General features: G+C 36.8%; 1 long non-coding RNA gene across 1 annotated transcript in view; it reads left to right on the top strand.

Annotated features, from left to right (window-relative positions):
• Nucleotides 1-8,235, top strand: part of LOC107100948 — a 14,570-nt gene extending 6,335 nt beyond the window's left edge. Inside the window, exons 2-3 of the long non-coding RNA XR_001482054.1 lie at nucleotides 6,406-6,517; nucleotides 7,891-8,235. This is a non-coding gene — a long non-coding RNA (uncharacterized LOC107100948). The remainder of the gene's footprint in view (nucleotides 1-6,405; nucleotides 6,518-7,890) is intronic.
• Nucleotides 8,236-11,238: the final 3,003 nt, after the last annotated feature.

Raw genomic sequence — 11,238 nt, forward strand, 5'->3', positions numbered from 1 at the left:
GTGATCCTAAAAGCTTATGCACAAACACAGCATAACAATATATATATATATATATATATATATATATATATATATATATATATATATATATATTAGTTCCTTTTAGTTATTTGCTAACTGAATATCAGGTTTTGTGTTTATATCCTCAGGACTTACCTTAGCTCTTAGAATGGTTGCAGAGGGAAGAAAATGATACACATGTATTCACATACAATTCAAAAGGTACTACAAACAAGAAGAAAGGAGGGGTCAGTTTTTCTATAAATCCTATTTTAAATTTCATTTCTTCTTAATCCTGTTTATGTCTTTATTGAAGATCTGGTCACATATGAGCTGATGATAAACTCCCCCTAGTGGTCTGGTGAACTTCCATTATGTGGAGTTGGTTTGCAGCTTCGATTAACTCGCAGATGTTTTTTAACGGATATCAAGGGTATTTACTCCCAAGTTCCTGGGGCCCCATAAAACTCTGTTTACATGTATGGTTAATACAACTTATTGTGCACATAAATTATGTTTTTTAAAAATGCTTTTGCTAAAATGGCATCAAACCGCCTATAATATTAACTGTGTCTCAGCCCCCCCCCCTTCACACACACACACACACACACCCTTCAGTGTCCACCACATTAGATCAGTCCATTTGCTGCACATGTTCAAACAGGTCCAAACAGACGGCAGCAAACCATTTGAAGACAAATGGTGCGAAGAGGTTGGCAACGGTTGGCAACTTAGCAGTTTTGTCATTATATTTAGCTAATTTTCAGAAAAACTCTAGAACTTTTATTTCCAAAAAGCACTTACCGACAAATCTAGCGACTTTTTTCTGCTACTGGAAACAACAAGAAAAGGGACAAGAGAGGGACAAAACGTAAAACATAATGTATGTCTATTCTATTAAAATTTCTGTATCTGTATAAAGGGTCTGTTTTATTTGATGTCTTCTCAATTCAGAGGGCCCCCTGTCTGTTTTTGCCTACGACCCCAAATTTCCTAAATCCTGAAGGAAATCCTATATTTAATACGCATTTAGATTTCTAAAACAAGGCAATCATTTGCCACAATTCTACATTTCATGCCAGAAAAAGGTTGAAAGTGTATAAAGAAACAAATAACATTATAGTTAATTCAGTGATTTAAATAAGTATCTCTAAGGAATTCCTTATTGTAAGTAGCTGCAAAAGCACAAAATAGAGAAGAAATTAAGTGAGCAGCACCACCACATTATTTTATATTGTTATGCAAAATGTAGTTATAGATTGCTCTGACAAAATAACTGATGTCATATTAAGTTTCTTTTTAATTGATTGGAATTTTTTTCCATTTCTGATCTAGTAACCAAAGTCTAGATTTATAATTTCATTGTTAGCCTCTAACTAATCTGTAAAACATCTGAGGTTGAGTGTTGCTCCTACAGCATCCGCTTTTTATCAGCGGCTTTAGTTTGTGCTTAGGTATTGATGATTCACTGATCAGTGGAAGTTTTTACATTTTTTTATGTTCCTATTGATCATTAAACATGTCAGGTCAGAGTTAAAAATGATTAAAACCAAAACCAGCTGATTTCTCTCTGTTTTCTCATTTTCAAATCACCTTGTTTTTTGTTTGCTTTTATTTTCTTTATTAGATAGCAGCTGGCTGGTAGAGTCTAACAAATTCGGTTTCTCAGCACCTGGGGAATAGATTCACTCATCAGTGTAATTGTGGAGAGCTGTGCAATTGATTTCTAAAAGTGATCCTTAATAAAATGTTTTTAAAGTTGCATTTACCTGAACCTCCCGATTAGAAAAGATTTCCACACACTGAGATCGTTCTGCTGCAGGTAAACTGCTAACTGCTTAAAACTGCTCTGTAATAGAACCTACTTGAAGAAAAAACTCCAAACTATCCCCTTTAAGTGAAAGTAAATCTTGATGTTGACTTTATTGAGGGATTTATAAACCATCCCAGTGATCTCCTATCTGGGAATCATTCCCCTTCATAACGGAGGCGGGCAGAATTTCCCCCCTTTCCACCTGCTCTCCCTGTAAAACTGAGCTGCTTAGCTAAGACTAAACATAAGATCGCGACACTAATGCTCATTTTCACATCATCTTCTAACCTCTGCACCTGCCCAGTGATGTGTTTTGTATATCCCCCGCCCCTGATGACTGACTACACCTAGCTCAGCCTGAATAATTCAACATTCACTTCCTGCCGGAGAGGGCGACATCACTCTTTAAGCCCAGAATGTGGTCAGCTGGACATGTTGCTGTGAAAGATCAGCTTTGACCCTTGAACCTTTAACGATTCTCTCGGGACATTACACAATGGCTTTGTTGGTGATGATGTCATCAACCTTATATGTTTGGCCCTGCTGTCTATAATCCCCTCAGTCATTGAGCATACTTCAATAAATACTTGGATGTAATATCTGTATCTAATATCTGTATGGAATGAAGAGGGAAAGCTGGGAGGCTAGAAAATACATTTCTTCTTTACATTGTTCCACTGGGCAGATGCAGCTCCTGTAGTATTGCTTTTTTAACACCCTCAGGGTGCTGTTGGTCCCTTGTTGGGTCATCATTGTGGTGCATCAGATACAGGCACGTTTCAGCTCCGTCCAAGCACACATGTGTGCAGTGTACACTCAGTGGCCGTTTTTTCCCACATCCTCGCAAACAGCACACAAACACACACTCTGCTCCATTCCCATTCAGGCCAAGTAAAACTGGAAATGATAATCTGCAGCAGGCAGCTGGATGTTACATCACTGTTAGGCATCTGACAACACAAAGCAGCAGCGTGGCTATCAACTGGTGAATGAAATATAATAGATAACAACATGATGGAGCTGCTCTTGCCACACTATTTTACCCCCTGATAAACAGCTGAAACCCATATGTGGGGTTTTTCCTCTTTATTTTTAATAAACAAGATAGGTTTAAAATGAGGGGAAACAACAAAGGGGGACTCTGACCCTAAGCCTTAATTTTGTATTTGTCTGGTTTGGTTTTTCATTATAAACAATATAGGAACAATATAGGGTGGAAATTATTTGGTTTTCACATTAAAATTGGGAATTGGATCTGTCAATTAATTCATGCCTGGTGTTAATATGTCATAAAAAATACTAATAGCCGAGGTGGGTAACTCAACATATTTACTCAATTAAAAGCAAAAAGTAGCCAACATGGAAATTACTCAAGTAAAGATTTAAAAAAAAAAAAGTTACTGTTAAAACGGCTCCTTAAGTGTTGAGTGATTGCTCATAAAATCTGATTAAAAAGGATTTAAAGCTTATGTAATAAGACTGAGAAAAATAAAGTTATTCATAAATTCAGTTTTTTAAATGGAGGAAATACATAGGCTATCACAGAAATGTATTCAATTGAGTTTTTATGTAGCGCTAATTTACAACACATGTCATCTCAAGGCACTTTACATTTCAGCAGATCATACTGTGCAGTCAAATTGATTCAAAGCCTCAGCAGATGGCCGCTCACACAGTCTGGTTCTCCTGGAGGTTTCTCCCTGTTAAAAGGGAGTTTTTCCTCTCCACTGTCGCTACAAGCATGCTTAGTGTGAGGGATTGCCTTCGGGTCAATGAGTCGATGCAATCAACTGGTTTTCCTTAGATAGAAAACTTTGAAGCAGTCTGACTGTATGATCTGGTTGAAATGTCTCTGTAAAGTCGCTTGAGATGAGGTGTATTGTGAATTGAGCTAATTATTTGAGTATCCTGGGAGTGGCAGCCTAGTGGTACGGGTATAGAGCTTGGAATCCTGAGGTTCTGAGTTCGAGCCCCACTCCCACAGACTGCCACTCTGGGTCTCTGAGCAAGACCTTTAACCCCAAACTGCTCCCCCGGCGGCCCACGATGGCTTCCCACTGCTGCCATCGTGGGGATGGGATGGGGATGGGTTAAACGCAGAGGTAAATTTCTCCAATGTGAGATCAATAAAGTTAAAATATTATTATTATTATTTTTTATATATACCACAAGTTAAACTGTAGTGAAATTCTCGCAAGCTTCATTTGAAAAGCATTCATATGGATCTTGTTTATCCAAAAGCATCTTTAGTTGAATTTTATTCTATTATTGTTGTTAGCAAAGATAATCTAATCTAGAAATGAAAATTCGAAATACGTATTACTGAAAAAATAAATCATTTTTTGAAATTATTTATCTCCTTTGTTGTGTTTATTTCTTTGCAGATTTCATAATAATAAAGTAAAAACATTTTAGTGTATATTTTTCCATAGCTTTGAACAGTTGCAGAAGGTACTTAAATCATTACTTTTGTGAAACAATGATGAGTCCGCATGAATCAGTTTTTTCAGTCCCTTAAATCTTCCGTTATTCATTTATTAGTTTCTTTGTTCTTAAATGACCATCTTCGAGTTTTGTAGCCTTCTTCCTCTAATTTAATTATTTATGTGTTAACACTTGTTAATTTGTAATGAAATAATCAACATTTTGTCATTAAACTGTGCTGGGTGTTTTTCTTTTTACACCATAGCTGCAATCCTCAATTATTTTATTTGGCATTTTTGTGTTTTTCACTTTGTTTTTGTTTAATTTATTTGTAAATAAAGCTTTTGGTGTATATTTCCAATCACAAGTGAGGTATGATACAGTGCATGTGTGCAGGGGACTAACAAGCAAGAAGCCTACTATGGCTAGGCCGGTTAGCACCTCATAGCCAAGTGGTAAAATCATAAAGAAATATGAAATATTCACTCTGAACATATATAAAAACATTTGATTCCTCGAGGGATGAGACTAGAATGGCACTGAAAAAACAGTGTATGTTCCAACTATGTTGGAGTTCAATGAAGCAGAAACTAAACCTGCAAAGGTGTTCAGATGTAGAAGCTACCGTAAGTTGATGAATGTGTGAGTAAATGTCCTTATTAAATCAGACTTTGGTGACAGCAATGTTATTCTTAATCTCTACGGTCTAGACTAAAATTATAATCTAGTAGGAGGTTCAGGAGAGGATTCACTATAAATTAAGAGTTGCTGGATATAAGTTCATTTCATTATCAGTTGGTCTTTGTGAAATAGCAGAACGGTCAAGCTCTGTTGGATTCTAAGAAGTAGCATCCTCAATTGTCCCCATCTGACTTTCTGATTGTTCCAAGGTATTGCTAGAAGATAGCGCCACATTTGTTTATATCCTGTTTATGTTATGCTCCTTGCCCACGGTGCCGGAATTTTATTAAGGCGCAAAAAGTATTTAAAAAAACATTATAATAGAGGCCTGGTGTAGATGTATATAACCTTATTTTTTCATGATAAAGTGGTTTTTGGTCTTTATTGTATAGGCATACAATATCACTCTGTGTGCCACTAACTATCTTTAGCTAATTCATTTCCTTTAGATCAGTGGTCTAGACTTTTTTTTTTATGTTCCCCCCTGCAAATTTTTTCCTCTAATTGAAATGTCTTTAAATCCACATTAACATGAATTTAACACACTGTAGTAAACAGATAAATGGAGGCAGAAGATGTCTTTAATAAAAATACTTTAATAATCCCAGGGTGACATTACTTTCATTACATGACTCCATCTGTAATAGAGTGACTATAGGAACAGTTTGATATAACACAATTTCATACTATATATAATTAAGGGGTCCCCGTAACATCTCGCGATTAGTATGGGGGTCCTTGGCCTGGAAAACGTTGAAGACCCCTGCCTTAAATCCTTAATTTTAATTTGGAGTGGAAAACCTTACCGCTAAGGAAACAAAACACATAAAAAAAAAGGTTACCTGTGTGAATAAAAAAATAAATAAAATAAGATTCATTGTGAAACACTGTTTCAGTGTAGAGAAAAGATTGACAGAGAAGCTAACCTCTGATAGATGATGAAGCCCTGGGAGGGGCCAGAAGATGAGATTCAAGTCATGCAACCTGACACTCCTCCCCGTTGATGACTCTTCTTCCTCTTACCTCGGCTATCTCCGTTTTATCACGCAACCGCTCTTTTCCCTCCCCCTCTAATGTCCCATCAAACATATGGGCCCATCCTCATAGCTTTTCCCTGTCTCTCCCTCCTCTCAGCTATTTTCTGTCTCCCCTCCTCCTCCCCTTTCGCTCCATCACCCTAATCCTCTGTGGCAGTGTCGGCTGCTGCTTTTGCTCCTGAATGGGAGCCTGTGTTAATCTACAGCAGAGAATTCCCTTTTTAAACCCCAATTGTTTTATCCCTAAATTCCCTCTCATTTGGGCTCACTTTACTTCGGACGTGCTTCTGCTCATGTTGCCTTTGCAGGTCTGTTAGCACTTAAAACAAGCATCTGTTTAGTCAACAGGATTTAGGCAGATGCAGACTCTGCTGACCAAGGACAGAATTTGACATTCAGGATTTTAGGTTAGCCAAGTTTTTGGTCTAATTTGTTCAATCTGTCTTGCAGCGTGGCAGAGAAGGGAGCCGAGGGCTGCAAAGGGCTGATGGAGGCCTTCGCCGCTTGTGTGAAGAGCGCAGCTGAGGGGACATCGTGAGGAGTCACCCCCCAGTCTGACAATGTAAGGATGTTGCGTAATCACCTGAGTCAGATTTGGGCATTACAGCTGAGCTCAGAACAGCTGGAAATTCAATTACTGTGACGTATTTGATGACGCTCAAAAAGTTTTTTTTAGCATGCTTTGAAAAATATTCACTAACCTTTAGCACTTCCACATTTTGTAACATTACAACAACAAAGTCTAATATATTTAATTGCAGATATACAATAGCAAAAAAATAAAAAAAAATTGGCATATGCAAAAACCTTTTTCAATTCTTACAGATCACCCTAAAATAAGTCTGTTGTCGGAGCGCTGATGTTTTTTTAAAACAGCATAAAATAAGAGTGACACAAAATACAACTAGTGAGTTTTCATGTTGGAATGACCAAAGCTGAGTGACATAGTTTAGGCAGTGTAATGCATCTAGGACTGTTTGGACTTCTATTTTATGGAAACCAAACAACAAACACAAACAAAAGGTGCAGAGCAGCAAAGCTGCACTCGAAAACAAAGAGCTAACTTGTGACATTCACAATTTCAGATTTTAGACAGAGAAGAGAGATGGTTTAAAAGAGGGGTGAAGGAGGACATTTTTATTAAAAGGGGAAAAAACATTACCGAACAAATGGGGGGATTGCAGTTATATCCAGGAAAATGTCCTCTACTCTGTACCATTTTGGATACCAAGGGGATTAAAACAAAAAGACAAATAATTGCAGCCATAAAGGTAACTTATCAATGTAAAAACCACCTTTTCAACCTCAGCATGAAATATGATTAATCAACAGGATCACAGATGCTGCATAAATGCTAAATAAATAACCTTAAATAGAACTTAACTTGGCAGTATTTAAGGTGTGAGGTCTTATTGTTTAATGTGAAAATAATCCATAAATCTAACATTTATGTAATATATATATATATATATATATATATATATATATATATATATATATATATATATATATATATATATATATATATATAAATATATATATTTTACAACCTTACTAAATCGTTGTTGAAACCTCTTCAGAAAAACAGAGCCAGAGTCTGCTTGCCTCAAATCTTGGCCCATTTTTTGGTGTTTGAGCGGACAAAACCGACATACACAAGAAAAACCCAGAAGCACTGAACGAGGAGTATTTTCTGCTGTATATGAGAGAAATGTAGAAGTCAGGATACAATCACATGGATAATGCTGTTGGGGATAATGAAATAGAGTTTCCTGTGCTGTTAGGTGGTAGTAAGATGTACTATTACAGGTTTGCAATGTAGAGTTTAAAGAGGAGAAACTACATGTTGAAGCAAAACAAAAGCAAAGTTAAAAAGCTCAAACGTCTGGATCAGCCGTCAATGTGACTGTCTTATATACCTCTTCTTTCTTCCAGGTCCAATGCACTGAGTCCTCCAAGTTCCCAGCATTCCCTTCTGCACAACAGCACTCGACTGAATGATGATAACAAAAAGATGATTATTGTGGGACAAGCAAGGTGTTGATCAGTCTGAGTTTGGGATTTGGAAGCAGAAACCTTAGTTTCCTCGGCCCCTGTTCCTTTTCCTGTTTTAACCTTATCTGGTGTCCCTCAGTGTTACCATCATTCCCCCTCTCCCTCTACAGCCGATATCCAGTACATTGAGAATTCCAGCGAGATGATGGGCTTTGATGTAACTGTCGATCGAGATAAATGCTTATAAATGGAAATAAAGAATAAAATAGTTGGTGTTGAAAAATAATTTTTACAATTTGTTTTTTTTTCTTCTTATGTTTGGATTAAATGATAATGAGCCTCTAAACCACTGGATCAATTGATCTAGTGCTTAATATTTTTGTTTGTTTTTCTGTTTGTCATTTCAAACTTTTAATTTTTTTCTTAACTTCTCAATACCACATGGAGAAATTCAATGGGAGGCCTTTAGAAATTGGGATTTATGCCTGGAAAATGAAAGGATTTCCAGCAGGCCCCATATTCAAAAATGTCTTAAGAGTCTGAGCTTCACTGGAAGTGATGTATTCTGGCATGTTGTCCAATCAGTACTCTACTTTCTCTCTGCTTACCTCAATAGACCGAGGCTCAAACCTCAACAGGGAATTCTGAAAGAGGCTGACAGACAGCGGCCTTCTATGCCACTGCTCTAGAACAGGGGGGAAATTAATGTACACCATAATGTGTAACGTACTCGTGAAATTAGGTGCATTTTAATGCATATTTAATCCTGTTCAGTGACTACTGAAGTTTAACCATGCATATTTTTACAACGGAGTTTTAAAAATTTACTGGGGAGGTTTAGCCTCCCTAGTATCCAATAAGAAATCGCCACTGGCTGAAAGGTATTCAGCTTCACTGAGACAGAGCCAAGGTATCAGATTCATGCAAGCACACCCGAGACCCCCCAGCTGTTTTTGGCTGCCCCAGGGGGTCAATTCTGACACTTATTTGCCTTTGCTTTTCTTTCACATGAGATCCTTAGCTTCATAGAGGAAGTTCTACAGTTGGTGTTCATCTAGGAGAAAGAAGACTTCTTTTTCCTAATGGCAAAGAAGCACAAGCAGGAGCTAAAGCCTCTCTTGTCTTACATGATAGGTTCTAGAGGCATGGATCAAGCAACATTATCACGAGAGACACTTCAATAAATTAGAATCTAAAAGAAAAGTTCATTTAATTCAGGAATCTTATTGTCCTGATTGTATGGACTCATTACATACAGAGAGATGCAGTTCTAGTAAAGTAGGGGAGGGGGAACAATAACTGTGTCTACACGTGTGTATGTCTATCAATCATGCACAGTCTGATACAGAGGCTCAGCACTTAACATCAGATGTATCATGACTTCATGTTAAATACCAAAGGTCGATTCCACATACCGTGACTTACTGCATTACTATAGAGATGCGCCTGAAGAAAAAAAAGGGTGTTAGGTTTCTGTTTTAAAGCTTATTAAAGTCTTGCAAACTGTTCTATGTCCAAAATGACAAACATCTCAGCATATAAGGTTTTTCTAAAAAGCTCTAATAAATATTATCATTTAATTTTTTGTACTCTATTTGTTATTTAATATGTACAAATGTCCTCATTATTAACATATAGTTATAACCTGAAACAACAAACCAAGGGTGGTTTCTGATATAGGCGACATGGTCAGCCGCCCGAAGCGGCTTGGCCACATAGGGTGCAAAGGAAGGCACGAGATCCTCCCACTGCCTACATCCATGTCGTGCAGCTGGCGCCATACCCAATAAGTGTGTTGGAGATTAACAAAGTGTTGCCTGTGCTGACAAGCAAGGATAAGTCTGATTTGAAGCTGGACAGAGGTTGTGTCTGAGTGCTTTTTTTATTGACTAATATGGTATAACAGGTGAACGCCATTGCAGCAGCGATGAACAGGTAACCTAATCAGAGCTGTCAGCAGCGGTGGGTAGAGTACCCAAACCTTGTACACAGGTACTAATGTAACATTTTTTTCACTCAAGAAAAAGTAAAAAGTAGTAATCCAAAAATAAAAAGTAAAAAAAATTTTCAGTAGAAAGGCAATTTAGGCCACTATTGGATAATAACACCAGATTTTATGTTGATGATGCAGGCAAACAGACTGTGCAAGTTATTGCATTTGGTAAGACTCATATGCATAAAGAACACAAACAAATGTCACTTTTACCAATATCTTTTTTTTTTTTTTTTACATAAAACTGAGAAAACCAATACTTACAATTAGAACTGTAATGTTAGGACATAATAACGGACTGCAGCTGATAATATCTACTCTTTACTGTTACATGTTTACCTGATTTAGGAATAGCTCAAATGGGCAGGACCATCTTAGGGGGGTCCACAGATTTACCATATAAACCATTGTTGGTGCAAAATTTGTACTTTTCTTTCTTTTAAAGATGTGCCTGCCTCCAACCTACAGCCATGTTTGATTCTTGTAAAACAAGAGTTTTGGACAAATACTTGCTAACATCAGCTTCATTTAACACACCTTCATAGGGATGATAAAACAACATAGCATAGATTACAGCACCATCTTGTGGTTAAAATAATGTAGCCTACTGTACTTACCTTAGAGTCTGTAAAAGATCAGTCACGGATAACCAGGTTTTATATATGTTTTAAATCCTTTAATATGAAATATTAATATTAATATTAAAAATGAACTGTAAAGTGAACTCAAGACACTTTACAGTTGAACTGTAAAGTAGGTGGAGATGACATGTGTTGTGAATTGGCGCTACTGTATATAAATAAAATGAATTGAATTGATTCATTTTGGATCTGTCTTCAAAAAAAAAGAAAAAAGCATCTTAATCACATATTTTGTTTTTTATTTTCTCTCCTGGCATCCAGTTTCTGCATTTAGGTTGTTCCGAAGCCCTTTTTACCAAAAAATAAAGAAGGGAAGAACATTTACATTTTCTAAAATATATATAAAATAATAAGTTAGGAAACACTCTAGAATTTGGTTTGTTCAGTTCTTTCTGGAACAATTTCTCAATATGTTGCCAAAGTGCCTGATGGTCACCCTCCTCATCCTCAACCCAATCGCATGATCTCTTTAAATGAGAAAAGGGAAATATTTGGTGACTTTCCAGGTGACTTAGTGCTGAAGGAAGCTGAGATGTTTTTATTGCATCTTTATACAGGAAAATCTCACTGTGACTAAACACTGATAAAAAACTTTCCCAATGGTTCTATGAGCTGGTAATGGAGCTTAGATCGCTCAATGGATAAAAGATGGAT

The sequence above is a fragment of the Cyprinodon variegatus genome, unplaced genomic scaffold (genome assembly GCF_000732505.1).
Source record: "Cyprinodon variegatus isolate N-32 unplaced genomic scaffold, C_variegatus-1.0 Scaffold1033, whole genome shotgun sequence".
In the NCBI taxonomy this organism is placed as follows: Eukaryota; Metazoa; Chordata; class Actinopteri; order Cyprinodontiformes; family Cyprinodontidae; genus Cyprinodon; species Cyprinodon variegatus.